Raw genomic sequence first — 14,430 nt, 5'->3', positions numbered from 1 at the left:
TTGTGAGTGAAAATACTTTTTACTACCAAAATGGCAGGGCTATTGTTTTACAGCAGGTTCAAAGGATGGTGAGACTCAGGAGGTAGAGACGTTTTACTATACATTGTACTATAGACTGCACAAGTGATGTAATAAGTAGGAATATATTAGTCACAACTTAGGGCCCGGTCTCTGAAGGGGGCACCAAGATATCTGGGTAATTCAATGAGAGTAGTGAACCAGTTTATACATGTCAGTCCAATGAGCTACCTATCATGATGCGCAGAGAGTGAATATACCCAAGATGTAGATGGCCAGGGCCGCTGTAACCATAGGGTAGGGGCTACACTGGACCCCTCTCACTGGCCCAGATTCAGCAGGGACAGGTCTGTATTTGGGGTGGTGATTGGTCCCAACTTTAACTCTATCTATATCCTCAGGATGCAAATAGAGTGGATTAAGATGGTAGAGCGTGTTGCTAGCAGCTTCATGCTCCACCATATAGGCCTTGGCAGCGCTAGAACCGGAGCCTGTGAGCAGCACCCGTTTTTTTTTATTACTGTACTATATTGTCTGACAGACCACTGAGGAGATATTTTTGTGTGCCTTGGGACATTATATTGTATGGGGCCACTGCGGAGGCATTTTATTGTTTCATGGGTCACTGAAGGGGCATTATATTGTATGGGGGTCACTACTAAGGAGTAGAGTTGAGCGAGTACTGTTCGGATCAGCTGATCCGAACAGCATGCACGCATTGAAATCACTGCACGCAGCCGGCACGCGGCGGGTTAAGCGGCCGGCCGGCGTCAAACCGGAAGCACCAGGTGCTTCCATTCATTTCAATGCGTGCGTGCTGTTCGGATCGGCTGATCCGAACAATACTCGCTCAACTCTACTAAGGAGGAATTATACTGGCAAGGATGATTAAGGGGCATTATACTTTCTTTGTGGGGGGGGGGGATTAATACTATATGCTATAAATTGAAGGGCACTGTTACTGTGCTAGGAAAACAGGGGACATGATAGTAATAAGAGGAGGAAAGGGAATATTGGCAAGGTTAGGGGCACAGCTTAACACAAACAAATTGCTGTGGCTCTGAGGCCGGGTTCACATGATGTCTTTTGCACGTAATGTGGCATGTAGACGCCGCGGGAGCTTTTGCGGGCCATATATGCTCCCATTGATTTCAATGTGAGCCGGGACCGTATATGCGGCGCTATTTTGTGGCCGTGATTTTGCGTCTACGTGCCACATTACGTGCCAAAAGACATCGTGTGAACCCGGCCTAAGTAGTGGTGATAGGGTGAACCCTCTAATGTGCTAAAAGGAAACCTGTCGGGACTGTCTACAACCCCAAAGCTTCCACTAGGGGACTAGGAGGTGGAATTATAATGGCAGGTGCCTCCTATGCTAGTCTTATTGCATTGAGAAACTACCCCCCTCTGGGTAAGTCCTACCCTAACGCAACCAAGTTCCAGTAAAGTAAATAAAATGTCCAAAATTTGCATTTTATGGAGCATTAATGGACATGCTCCAAAAATTGTGACCATTTTATGGTGATTTGTGCCGAAAAGGCTTTAATAAATTCCGTCCTGTATCTGAAAGCAAGAAAAAGTGGTGTATGCGCCACATACAATATACATGCACAGATATAACATGTCAGTACACCTCACTTTACTGCGCATGCACCAGAGTTGACCCGGACACATGGATGTCAGTCAAGCCAGAAATGGACCAGCCGCCCGCTCTCTATGGCACAGTGGCGCCACCTCCATGACTTTCAGGGATACTCTGCCTGCACGGTGTACTGTGTTCAACAAAAAACTGTTTTAGGGACAAATTTACAAACCTATTTCTATGCACAATAACACAGTGGTAGAGGTTTAGGAGGATAAAAGCTCCCGACAGGTTCCCTTCTAGAACTAATTTCCAGTAATAGAAAAATCTAAACGGTGCCAAAGGGGCTTAAACACTATAGAAAATACATGAATCACCAGCATCTAATACAGCGAAATAAATGAGCAAGTGCTAATCTGCTGCAATACCTAAGTAAACACGGGCGCTAAGATGAAGGTACACACTGAATATTTAATGAGACGTATTACTGCATTATTTACTGGACTATCAAAGGGTTATTTGGTTTAGAGAACACATTTTCTAATATTCTATTAGGAACTTCTGAGTTAATAAACCATTCAGGACCAGAGACTATTAGCCAGAACAGAGAGGCGATACCAAGAGAGAGTCTTGCTAAGCCCCCATGCACACTGCTATGTCTGGGCCTGAAACACAGACAATGGGTGGGATGTATTTTCAACAATGACCATGTACATGTGTATAGACAGTGGTGTAACTACCGCCATAGCAGCAGAGGCAGCTGCCACAGGGCCCGGGACATTAGGGGCCTGGGGACGGCCGCTACCACTGCTATCATTATACTCGGGGGGGGGGGGGGGGGGGGGGGGTCTGTTCGGTATAATGATTGGCGGACCAGGAGAGGTAAGAAACATAAAAAACACTGTTACTTACCTCTCCACGATCCTGCCAGGCCTCCTTCCTAGTTGTCTGATGTCTCTGACGTCACATGAACCCGGCCTGCGTCCCGGGTCATGTGACATCCAACGTCATTGAAGAGGCACAGCAGCGGAGGCCGACAGCGTAGGAGTTGGGGGGCAGGTAAGAGACCGTAGTTCTTTATGTTTTTATTCCCCGGGTCTCTGATTATTATACACTGGGGTGTGAATAGACCCCAGAGTATAATAATTGTTTATGGGTGTCCACACTGGGACATAATACTGTGTGCAGGGTCCACTATTGGGGATAATACTGTGTGCAGGGGCCACTGAGGGACATAATACTGTGTGCAGGGGCCACTATGGGGGATAATACTGTGTGCAAGGGCCACTATGGGGGATAATACTGTGTGCACGGGCCACTATTGGGGATAATACTGTGTGCTGGGGCCACTATGGGGAATAATACTGTGTGCAGGGGCCACTATGGGGCATAATACTGTGTGCAGAGGTCACTATGGGGCATAATACTGTGTGCAGAGGTCACTATGGGGCATAATACTGTGTGCAGAGGTCACTATGGGGCATAATACTGTGTGCAGAGGCCACTATGGGGCATAATACTGTGTACAGGGGCCACTATTGGGGATAATACTGTATGCAGGAGCCACTATGGGGGATAATACTGTGTGCAGGGGCCACTATGGGGGATAATACTGTGTGCAGGAGCCACTATGGGGGATAATACTGTGTGCAGGGGCCACTATGGGGGATAATACTGTGTGCAGGAGCCACTATGGGGGATAATACTGTGTATAGGGGCCACTATGGGGGATAATACTGTGTGCAGGGGCCACTATGGGGGATAATACTGTGTGCAGGAGCCACTATGGGGGATAATACTGTGTGCAGGAGCCACTATGGGGGATAATACTGTGTGCGGGGGCCACTATGGGGCATAATACTGTGTGCGGGGGCCACTATGGGGCATAATACTGTGTACAGGGGCCACTATTGGGGATAATACTATTTGCAGGGGCCACTATTGGGGATAATACTGTTTGTAGGGGCCACTAAGGGACATAATACTGTGTGCAGGGCCACTATGGGGGATAATACTGTGTGCAGGGGCCACTATGGGGATGTCATAAGTTCGCCACGGGGCCCCATTCCTAGTTACGCCACTGTGTATAGAACTCACTGCAATCCAGTAATTTGGGACTCACTGCATAACTTACTATGATAGAGTGCGTTCTGTACACATGGCCGTGGTCAGTTTCGGAAATACACCCTGCACAAGGACCAAGTTTTCTGGCCAAGGCACAGCCAAGTGCATGAGGCCAAATACTGGAACCAGATAGGTAAATCCAGACTTAATTCAGGTTCACACCTGCACCCGGTCTCCGCTTTGTGGGTTTCCGTCTTCTGCCTGAGAAACCGGACAGGAGACGGAAACCCGGCAGTCGGTGTCCGCCCGTGAGCGTCTTCTGATCACAAGATGCTCACGGGCGGACACTTTGCAAATCCATTCAAATGAATGCGGTGTGAGAGCCATTAGGTTACATGTGGAACACTGTCAGGGCTGTATACTACATGTGGGGCACTGAGGGGGGCATTCTAAGTGGGGGCCATTATATTTCATGTAGGGGGCCAATAGATAAGGCTTTGTTTGGGGTTATTTTATTAACATAAGTGATCACGGTTTTGGCATTACTTGGTTGGGACCTTTCCTCACTAGGGGGTACTTCACTTGAAAATGGTAAGAAACACTGATCTATACCTTCCACAAGGTGGCGCTAGAGCAAGTTTTCCTTTTTTTCCGCGTTATTTGCATATATTGTTTGGCACATGAATAGTAAATACATATATGTGCATGTTCACCACATGGCCAGGGATATCTGAATCCTCCATTATGTATATGATCAGCCCCGTACATGCAGGGTAAATGGAGGATGGTGCTCCTACCTTACCGTCAGACGCCGTAGGGATGGCAGGCACCCAGCGGACGGAGGGATTTAATAACTCACAGATAATCATTTCTTTTTCTCTTGTATATTTCATTGCTGAGCAATTACATTCAGTAAATGAGCCGATATAGAAGCCACTAACAGATTGTGAATGACCAGGATAAGGATTGCAAAGCCATTCTGATCTATATATCACTCCTCTGTGGTTAGCACAATTACAAAACATTGCGCAAGCAAGCACCAATTGGCTTATAAAATGGAGGAAATCATCATTTAGTTCATTTGTCGGAGGCACCAGGGAGAACAGCTGGTGGATATTCAGGCTCCCCGCACTGGGGTGTTCAATAGGAATCTGAATTTAGGATATTGATTTAAGGGACGCGGTCAGCGTAAGGTTATGTGTAAGTATCTGCTTGACTGCTGGGGCTGGAATCCCAAATCTAAGCATCAGCGGCTGTGTCTGGCCAGTTATAGCCCGGTATAACACCTGCTATTTTATTAATATGATGACGGTACAACAGACATTGTTCTGGCTGCAGATCTCTAGGCTCCTTCACCGGGTATCTGGTTGTTATACACATAGCATGTGGCGTCTGCACGCAGCTTTAGTCTTCTTTTTAATGCCGAGTACTAGCATCAGAGCCTGTAGATGGAGTGAGACTAAAATCCCTGTATGCTAAGAACCTCATGTTCGATATTGTTAAATTTGCTGAAAAGCGCTAGATCAATGTATAAGGTTGGGATGTGCGGGCCATGTTTTTCTCCAGTCCTGTATTCGCCATGGTAGGAAGCAGTGGTCTTACGCTGGGTTCACGTCCACTTGGGGCCGCACAAACGGGCAGAGGGCAGCCTGGACAGGAATGTGGACCTACCTATTGCAATACTACAATATACTATACTGGGGAGGGTCATATACTTTGTGAGGGGTAGAGGGTTTTAAAAAGAGGACAATATTCTGCGTCTGAGCTATAAAAAGGGGGTACTAAGCTGTGGGGGGTTAAAAAAAAGGGGGCATTTAGTGCATGTGGGCTATAAAAAGAGGTCATATACTGTGTGTGGGGTGTAAAAAAAAAAAAAAAAGAAAAAAGAAAAAGTCATATTGTGTGTATGGGGTATAAAAAGTGGCCAAACTGTGTGGGGTCCATAAAAAGGGGGTGATATACTGTGGGGGCCGTAAAAAGGAGTCATTTACTATATGGGGGCCATGTGAAAATGGTCATATATTGTGAGGGGGGGGGGACATAAGAAAGGGGTCATACACTGTGGGGGCCATAAAAAGCTGGGTCATGATCCGCAATCGTCATCTAAAGGTATCTGCTTTTGCAGAAGACGTTCTCCTGTTTATCACTAGCCCGCTTACTTCACTCCCATCTATTCTTAAGGAGATAAGCGCTTATAGCTTTTTTAGTAATTATAAGATCAATCTGACGAAAAGCACAGCCCTAGATGTTTCACTGCTGCCATCGACCCTTGGTTCCTTGCGTTTTTCCTTTCCATTTTCGTGGTCCGCTTCCCTACGTAGCGCGTCAGACTATGGGAGTGTGTCGCAGGTATAGTGCCATGCGCCTCCTCTACACGAATGATGGCCCCATGACCCCCGTATCGGGTAACCCAGACTTTCCTGCAGCGCTGGGCTCTCTCTTTTTATCTCACCGTGTGGGTTCTCCCCCCCCTCCGCTTTAAGCAGGTCACTTCAGCTTCCTCGCTTCTCTCCCGCTCTGAGATTCTGACCCAAACCTCATGTTCAGATACGCCACTCTTTTCTTGGCAATACTCCCAACTTTCCCATTTCTACTCCTCTTTATGGTCTTCTCGGGACCTTCATAGACCCCTGTCGCTGTTCGAACGTCTCTGTATCTCTCCCTCCCCTCCATCCCACACTGTCTCCCTTCTGTATGGTCTTTTAATGGATGGGGCTGAGGATTCATTTCCGTCATTTACTAGCGGGTGGGAGAGGGAATTGGGCGTCTCATTCCCTCCTGGTGTGTGGTCATCGGCCTTTCGTGCGTGTCATACTTTCTCCATATCATGTAGGGCGCAGGAGACCAACTTTAAGATACTTTCCAGATGGTATAGGGTTCCGGCCCTCCTGCATGATATTTACCCCTCCACCTCTGATAGATGCTGGAGATGTCTCTCCGACCGCGGCACGATGGCCCACATCTGGTGGGGATGTCCTCTCCTACGCCCCTTTTGGACTGGGGTCAGACAGGTTATTCGGCAGGTGACAGGGATTGACTTGGAGGATGACCCGGCCCCGCTACTTCTTTCCCTGTTCTCCCGGACGTTTCGTAAACCCACCCGTAGACTTCTTGGATTTTTATTGGTGGCAGCTCGCTCTGTCATTCCCAGGTTATGGAAGTCCACGACCCCTCCCTCGCTCATTTGTTGGCTGAATGAGGTTCTTGCCTTGCGAACTATGGAGACCCTGGTAGCTGAGCTCCGCCAGGATGATACCAAGCATCAACAGACTTGGCTCCTTTGGAACCATTTTTATTACTCTGCCAACTTCCGTTCCCTCTTCCCTTCTGTGTCCCCTGTGTAATGTCCCCCTGTGCGGTTTGTCTGTTCAATTTTTCCTTTATTTCCTCTGACAATTATTTATATGTTCTGAGGTTTTTGCATATGCTTTGCTTCTCAGCTCTGCTGCGCCAGAGCGTTTACTTGTTTCTTGCTCACTTCCCACCTTTCACCTCCCCCTTCTCCACCCCCTTCTTTCTCCCCCAAGTTTTGTCATTATTTGATACTTCTGTACATTATTTTATTACTTCTAATGTTGAAAAAGCTGGGTCATATATTGTGGGGGGCCAGAAAATGTTGGTTATATACATTGTAGAGGGCCAGAAAAAGGGGGTCATGTGGTGGGCCCAAAAAAAAAAATGGGGGTGATGTGCTCCTGCAGCGGTGGAGACCAGTTAACCTATATGTAATATATATTTTTTGTCAAATTCAGTTTCATAGCACGCAGTGTATTTCATGGTGTATTGGCAGGTGTACAGGTTACTACTAGACGCTCTTATATCAGGGTCATGCGGAGGTAAAGATGGAATCGGTTTTGCAGCTGTTACTATAAGTTTGTAGCTGAAGTGAAGCAGCTGTGCAATGACAAATAGAGCACTAGCGCCCTCTACTGGAGAAAGGTTTAGTAAGTGGTAAAGGGCGGCCTCATCCAGAGAACAGATGTGCGCTGCAGATTAAAAGCTATGGAAACCATACAATATTAGCAAGCGTCCCTGTAATACCTTAGAAAGAAAGTACGTGCTACATGCCGAGGTAACAGGACGCCGAGGTGCAAGGCAGGATTGGGGTTATTTTATTTGTTCATTTTAAATGAAATAAGAAGCCATATAAGCAATAACTATACCTAACAATAAATAGGAGCAGGTTTTTCTTACTTTACGAATGACGTGTTGAAGGTTATTTTAGAGATTTAAGTAACGATGACCTGACCTCGGAAAAAGGTCATCAATATCTGGTTAGGGGGCTTTTCTATTTAGTACCCCCATAGATCAGCTAACAGAAGTGGCCATGTCGCTCCAGTGAAGACCGCTTCCGTTTTGCAGATCAATGATGTCACATGGTGTCTATGCATCTCCGTCCCATTCAAGTAAATAGGGCTGACCTGCATTAGGAGACATAGTCGATATATAATGTTTGGTATACAGAGAAGAGGCTGCGGAACTTGTCCAAACCTGTGGATCTCCTAGATTATGTTCTCTAGGGCTTTGTTCAGCTATTTGTTTGCTATTGTACAGTTACTTCTGGCACAATTACATGCAATGAAACCAGTAGTAGTAATAGTGTTTGGTACTGTACAGGCCCCCTGCCTCAGAGAAAAATGCAAAATGTGTTGCAGCTATACCAGGGCTCTAAAGGGCAACCCCCCCCCCACCACCACCATGTAACATCATGTATGAAGACTAAGGGTATGTTCACTCTGAGTTTTTTGCAGGCGGATTTTGACGCAGAACCCGCCTGCAAAACTTACCCTCATTCATTTCAATGAGAGTCCCTCGCTTTTTTTTTTTCCCCTAGCAATTTTTTTTAAGCTAGTGGGAAAAAGCAACATGTCCTACCTTGCTGCAGATTTTGCGCGGCTTGAGACTCCTGCCTCCGCCCATTCATTTACTAGCCACGCAGAAAAATCACACGGTGGAAAAGGTTTCCACCATGTGAACTCACCCTTATACAGCCAGAAAACAGTTGCCAGCTGATGTTTCAACTTTTGATGAAAATTTCGGTGACTTTGCCTTTAACTAAAGCTACATATAGAAAGAGAGTGGTCACCAGATTGGAAGTTACATGGCCGCCAGGTAGGGTAAACTATAGGACTGTAGGTATGTAATCTTTACTACGTTATGTATATTATGTACAGGTCGTTGGTCATGTGGTTATCTGAAGGAGACAATCCCTGTTCATATGCGTATGGGTGTCAAAGAATGGGGACCCCCTCCTTTATGAGCCAAAACGGAGTGCTTCTCTGTAGTAGCGTCTCACTTTATGGCAGACTACAGCCATTAGGCATTTGGCCTTATAGCCTACTGTCAGTGGTTTGCTTGGACCCGATCCGCTGACTGTCCAGGGTGCCACAGTCTCAAATGCATTTGGTGCACCACATGCTCCATCATTCTAGGTAATATAGATCATATCTCTCCCCCCCAAAAAAAGAGATGTCTTAACCATGCCCATTTTCAATATATAGACACCAAAATATTAGCTATGTGGCTCAGACTATTAATAAATGTCAGGCATAAAAAAAAAACCCCGCAGCCGATAGAAAAGCCGCATTTATTGCCGAAACACTGACATAAACATAATAATAAATCTCCCCCGCTGTATTCTACCTCAGATTGAAAACAATCTGTCTCATATCCAAGTACGTGCTCTGAAATCTGCATAAAGCGTAGACTGCAATATAAAGGGTGATGTCATGGCAGAGCCCATAGCTGGCAGGCGGCGCAGTATCTGTAGTTCTGTCAGCAGAACCCACAGATAATTACCTAGGAAAAGCCTTGAAACATCTGCACAGACACTCACCCGCCATGAATCACCTCCATTATGTGCAGGCCGTAATCCTGACATGTTTAGTCAGATTTACTACAGCCTGTGCTCACATGTCATGATCGCGTACAAGGCATCGTGCTATAGAGAGAAGATATATCAAGGTACAAGGATATACACTGTAGGTGCGGTATATGGCAGAAACACTGGTCACTGACTCTGCGCATCTTTCGCCGTAACCCAATGGACCCCATTACAGTCCACGGGTAACGTCTTTTAGGCAGGTTAGCTTACTGTCGTTCCAAAGTGGACCTTAAAAACCGAACGCTAGTGTCAGAAATATCTACTTGTTTGAAATTAAGTAAAACATGGCTGCTTCCTTCCAGAAAGAGCGCCTCTCTTGTTTACAGGCTATATGTGGTACTGCAGCTCGGCCCTATTCACTTGAATGTGGCGCCCTTCATAAGCTAGGAGCAATTCCCCAATATATTACCCCATTTCCATGCAGCAGATATAAAATTATGTTTATTGTCATTTCCATAATAGGAAGTAGTGGCGGTCCAGGCTCCATCCTCCATTATACGATGTACACCAATGGCGGACACCACTGACTATAATGGGGCTGATCGGGTTTCCATGATGGTTTCCACCTGTATAGGACGCACAAAATCTAAACAGACTGAAAAACGCGCTTATCACATTGACCCGTTGGTCATCTTGACAGAGCAATCAGCCCCTGTATAAGTTACTTTCACAGCACAGAGGATGTATTAGGGTATGTTCACACGACGGAAAATGGATTCTGCATGTGAACATACCGCGCGGCTAATGCCGATGCAGTGCACAGACATCCTGTTGCGCCATTCCGCTCCGGATTAGGCCCAAATGAATGGGACAGGGAGTCTCGTGCTGCGGACTGGCTGTGGGTTAGTAGTATTTGGCCACACGGGCGCCATGTACCACGGCTATACAGGCAGCAGTAGAGACGCTCCTATTAGTATATACCCTCAGTAATAGACGCAGCACATACAATATTAGTGTATGGTCACCATGACACATTTTATTAACACTAAAAACATTGTAATGACAAACAAGACATATCAGTTCCATGACAAGACTAATGAGGTGTGAGCAGATGACAGGTATTACACAGTGATGCTAAATACAGTAGTCATGTGAATATCAGTGTGTCATGTGACAGTCCAGTATCTAACTATACATTACATATTACCTCAATACATTATATAGATAGTAAAGCAAAGAGCGACAGGCTATGGGACAGTCATTTGCACTTTATAGGACAACAAAAACCCTAAAAAAATATTGAAATGTTCCCATTACACTTGGAGACTTGTTCTGGTCAGGGTTTTATATGTTAACTAATAAAAAGATAGAAACAGTGCCACTCTGTTCTACAGGCTGCGCCTGGTATTACAGGTCAAGCACATAAAAAAAAAATAAAAAAAATAAAAACATACTTGTTCTTCAAATTTCGGAAAAACCCTTTTTGTAGGATCGTTGTATGAAACAGCAGGACTTTCATCACATAACTCTGGAGGAGGACTCATGCCACCATTTTTGTGATTGGTGAGGGGTTCCAGTTTAGAACCTATTACAGGATTCATTGATAGCTTGTGGACTTAGTCATGTTACGGGATGTAACAAAGATGGCGATTGCGATGGACCGCGTTTGAAAAAGTAAAAATCTGTGAGGCTGGAAGAGGTCCATAGGGTCCTCTCTATAGGGTTCCCACACTACAGCAACGTGGGCAGATATTTGGATGCCTATTGCCCTCCCTCAATGTTTGTATCCCAATAACTTATCCAGTCCATTATTAACGCTGCCCCTTTCCAATCTGAGTTGTGACTTGTTTGAAATCTAAAAACAGGAAAAAAAAGCTGAAGAGCGGATTAAGGGTATATTCACACAACGTAATTTGGCACTGATTTTGAAGCCCTGAATCTGCCTCCCGTCGTATTCAATGAGAGGCAGAGATCGAAACAGAATGCCGAAAATAAAATAGGCGTTCTGCTTGATGTCGCCACGTATTCCACGTCCGATCCAGCCACGGTGTGAGCTCTATATAGGAGACTAATCAGTATATAAAAGAGGAATTTAAGGCAGAAGTACTTTGCGCTGTGTGAACATCCCCTAATATACTAGAAGGCCTATATACTATAATGTGACGTTACCTTAGTCGCATACACATCAGCTAGGTCAAAAAAGAAATAATCTGTACATGAAGAAAAACAAGACATAAATGATTTGTAATATACACCATATATAATAAAAAGCCAATATCTACGAACTCTATAGGTAACGCATTTCGTTCAACCTTCAAGGCTAAAACAATATAACCAGTTCAGTAGTGGTTTCTGTATCAGTAGTAAGAAATCATATAATATACATGTTATTATATACTCAGCAGTCACCCCCAGCTTGTGCGCGGTACGTGAACCCAAATCTGCCAGTCATTCTGTGGACCATGCAGATGAACAAAATTCTCATTTACGTTAACTCTAATGGATGCTTTTACGCCTTGAAATCTGACTTAAATTGGAAACAAATTGCTGGTAGATGGGCAATGGAACCAAAATAGGTCAAGGAGATTAGTAAAGAAGGGTCTGTTTTTCCCCGGTAAATGTATCTGGTGTTGTAGATGAACCTGACTCTTTGTCACACGCGATGCCCGGGATCCAAGCTTGGGTTGCTGCATTGTATAGAACATGGATTATACTCCTTCAAACCTGCTATATAAATACATAGAGGCACAGTATGGTATATAAAGGGTAACGTTAGCAGATCAGCTCTGCTACATACAGTCAGGGATGAGAGATCCTAATGCCATCAGTAGTCATGACATACTATATAGCATAGCGCCGGATACTTGGATGGTAAGAACCCTCTGACAAGCATCGGGTTTGGCCATGTACACACCACAGATACTTTCTCAATGCCGACCATCATGGATGATAAGAGAATAGCAGACTTACAAATTCGGTAAGAGGTCACCCCGGTTTAAAGAAACATAAGATTGGTATGTAAAATTAGTCTTGCGATAGGTTTACACATGGTAGGCTTCTTGCAGAAAGTTCTCCTTACATACAGAACAGTAATAATTTGCCACCCAATGATCTGGATTCTTCAATATCCATAAATTAAAGGCAGAACTACAGAATTTTTTTTCTTCAAGTAAATGTAATAATTAATGGGTCCGACCATTTGGGTAAATTCAACACAGGGAAATTTGGAGCAGATTCTGCCTCAAAATCACCACCCAATTCCATCTTGAATCCGCGTCCCATTAAATACACAGACACAGGGCACCAAGGATACAATAAGCATCCTGCTTGATCTTGCCGCTGCGGTTTCAGCCACAGAACATGCGGCACAAGACGCTCTACTGCCCCAAGGAAAAGCCACAGCAGAAAGCCGAGGCTTTGCCGGGGACCGGAAAGAGGATAAGAATCTGAGTCGGAAGTCTGCCTCTGGTACGTCTTCACTTTCTACTGTGTGAATGGCCTCTTAGGCTGTCCATATACATGTGATATTATCAAACACTCTAAATCTCCCACGGTGCAGAAACGCAGCTTTTTTTGTTGCAGATTTTGTTGCGTTTTTTTGAGCCAAAGCCAAGAATGGCTGCAAAAGGAATGGGAAATAGATAGGAAATTCTTAGACTTCTTCCTTCTGCTCAATCCACATCAAAATCACAACAAAATAAGCTGCTTTTCTGCAACGTGGGGCTTTAGCCTAAACTCAGCTTGGCCGAACATGCTTGTACTCTCAATAGGGAGTGCGGGAAAAGCTGCTGCCGGACATCTCTGCTATATTCTAGAATGGATAGGACATGTTCAAATCCGACTTCAGAGACTTGTCCGGTTTAGCTCGTATGCATCCCACGTATAAGGCCGGCTTTACACACGGTCACTCTCATTGATACAACATTCTCCATCTTATCCCCACAGTATACTCAGCCTGTGTGAACTCCAGTACAAACCTTTGGCAGCAGACACGTTGCCCATTATATAAACACAGCGTGTGCCAGTTTCACTTGCCATCATGTCTATGTAAAGCTCCGGTGCTCAGCGCTAGGCCCGCACGTATAGACATAGTGTCCGTTTCCTAGCTGGTTAAGTCTATTAGGTTATATACTGGAAGAGGCGGCCGTGTAACAATGACAAGTCAAATCCTAATGATAATCCGTTACTACAGCGGCGCTGAATGTTTTGTTCCTCGCACGCCAGAATCAATGCTCGATGAAAGCGCACGGGCTACATCGCCAACTGAAGTTAATTACTTGGCAGAGACTTTTATTTCGGCGTGCCAGCAACACTGTTTTCTTTTCAGTGACATTTAAAGAACTTTATACTAAAGATTAAAGAGAAGAAGAAGAAGAAAGATCTGGCACCCAGACTCACACGTCACCCCCATTACTTTATATAATCATCTCCCTCTTTTATCATAATTTAAGATTGGAAATATTTTATCATATAACATAGAAAATAATTTATCCGACCATTCGGATTCCCTTTACAATTCCAGGCTGTGTGACAACTATACATCAGAAATCCATGATGAGATAACATGACGGTGGATCTGTCTGGTTGAACAATGTGCAGGATGGGATGAGCAGACGGATATATAGTTTTGTAGGAAAGGATTATGGGCTTAGGAGTCTGGTCTCCTGCAGCTATCTGTATATCATGTATACATGACAGGCTGTCAATCATTCAATGACACTGACAACGATACTCTTAAAGGGGTTGGCCAGGATTTGCCGTTTCTTAAGAGAAGCTATAAATATACAATTGGTGGGCGGCAGACAAGCAGTCCCAACATGGATCACCTGTATGAGGCCACGTCCGACACCCATACTATACACAGCACTGAGGCGATGCAGTTTTCTACAGTCCCTGTATAGTGTCCAGGTGCTGGTACTACAGACTTCAACAGAAGCGGAGC

Source organism: Leptodactylus fuscus, chromosome 7 (assembly GCF_031893055.1).
Source record: "Leptodactylus fuscus isolate aLepFus1 chromosome 7, aLepFus1.hap2, whole genome shotgun sequence".
NCBI classification, from domain to species: domain Eukaryota; kingdom Metazoa; phylum Chordata; class Amphibia; order Anura; family Leptodactylidae; genus Leptodactylus; species Leptodactylus fuscus.
This window is presented reverse-complemented; position numbering follows the sequence as displayed.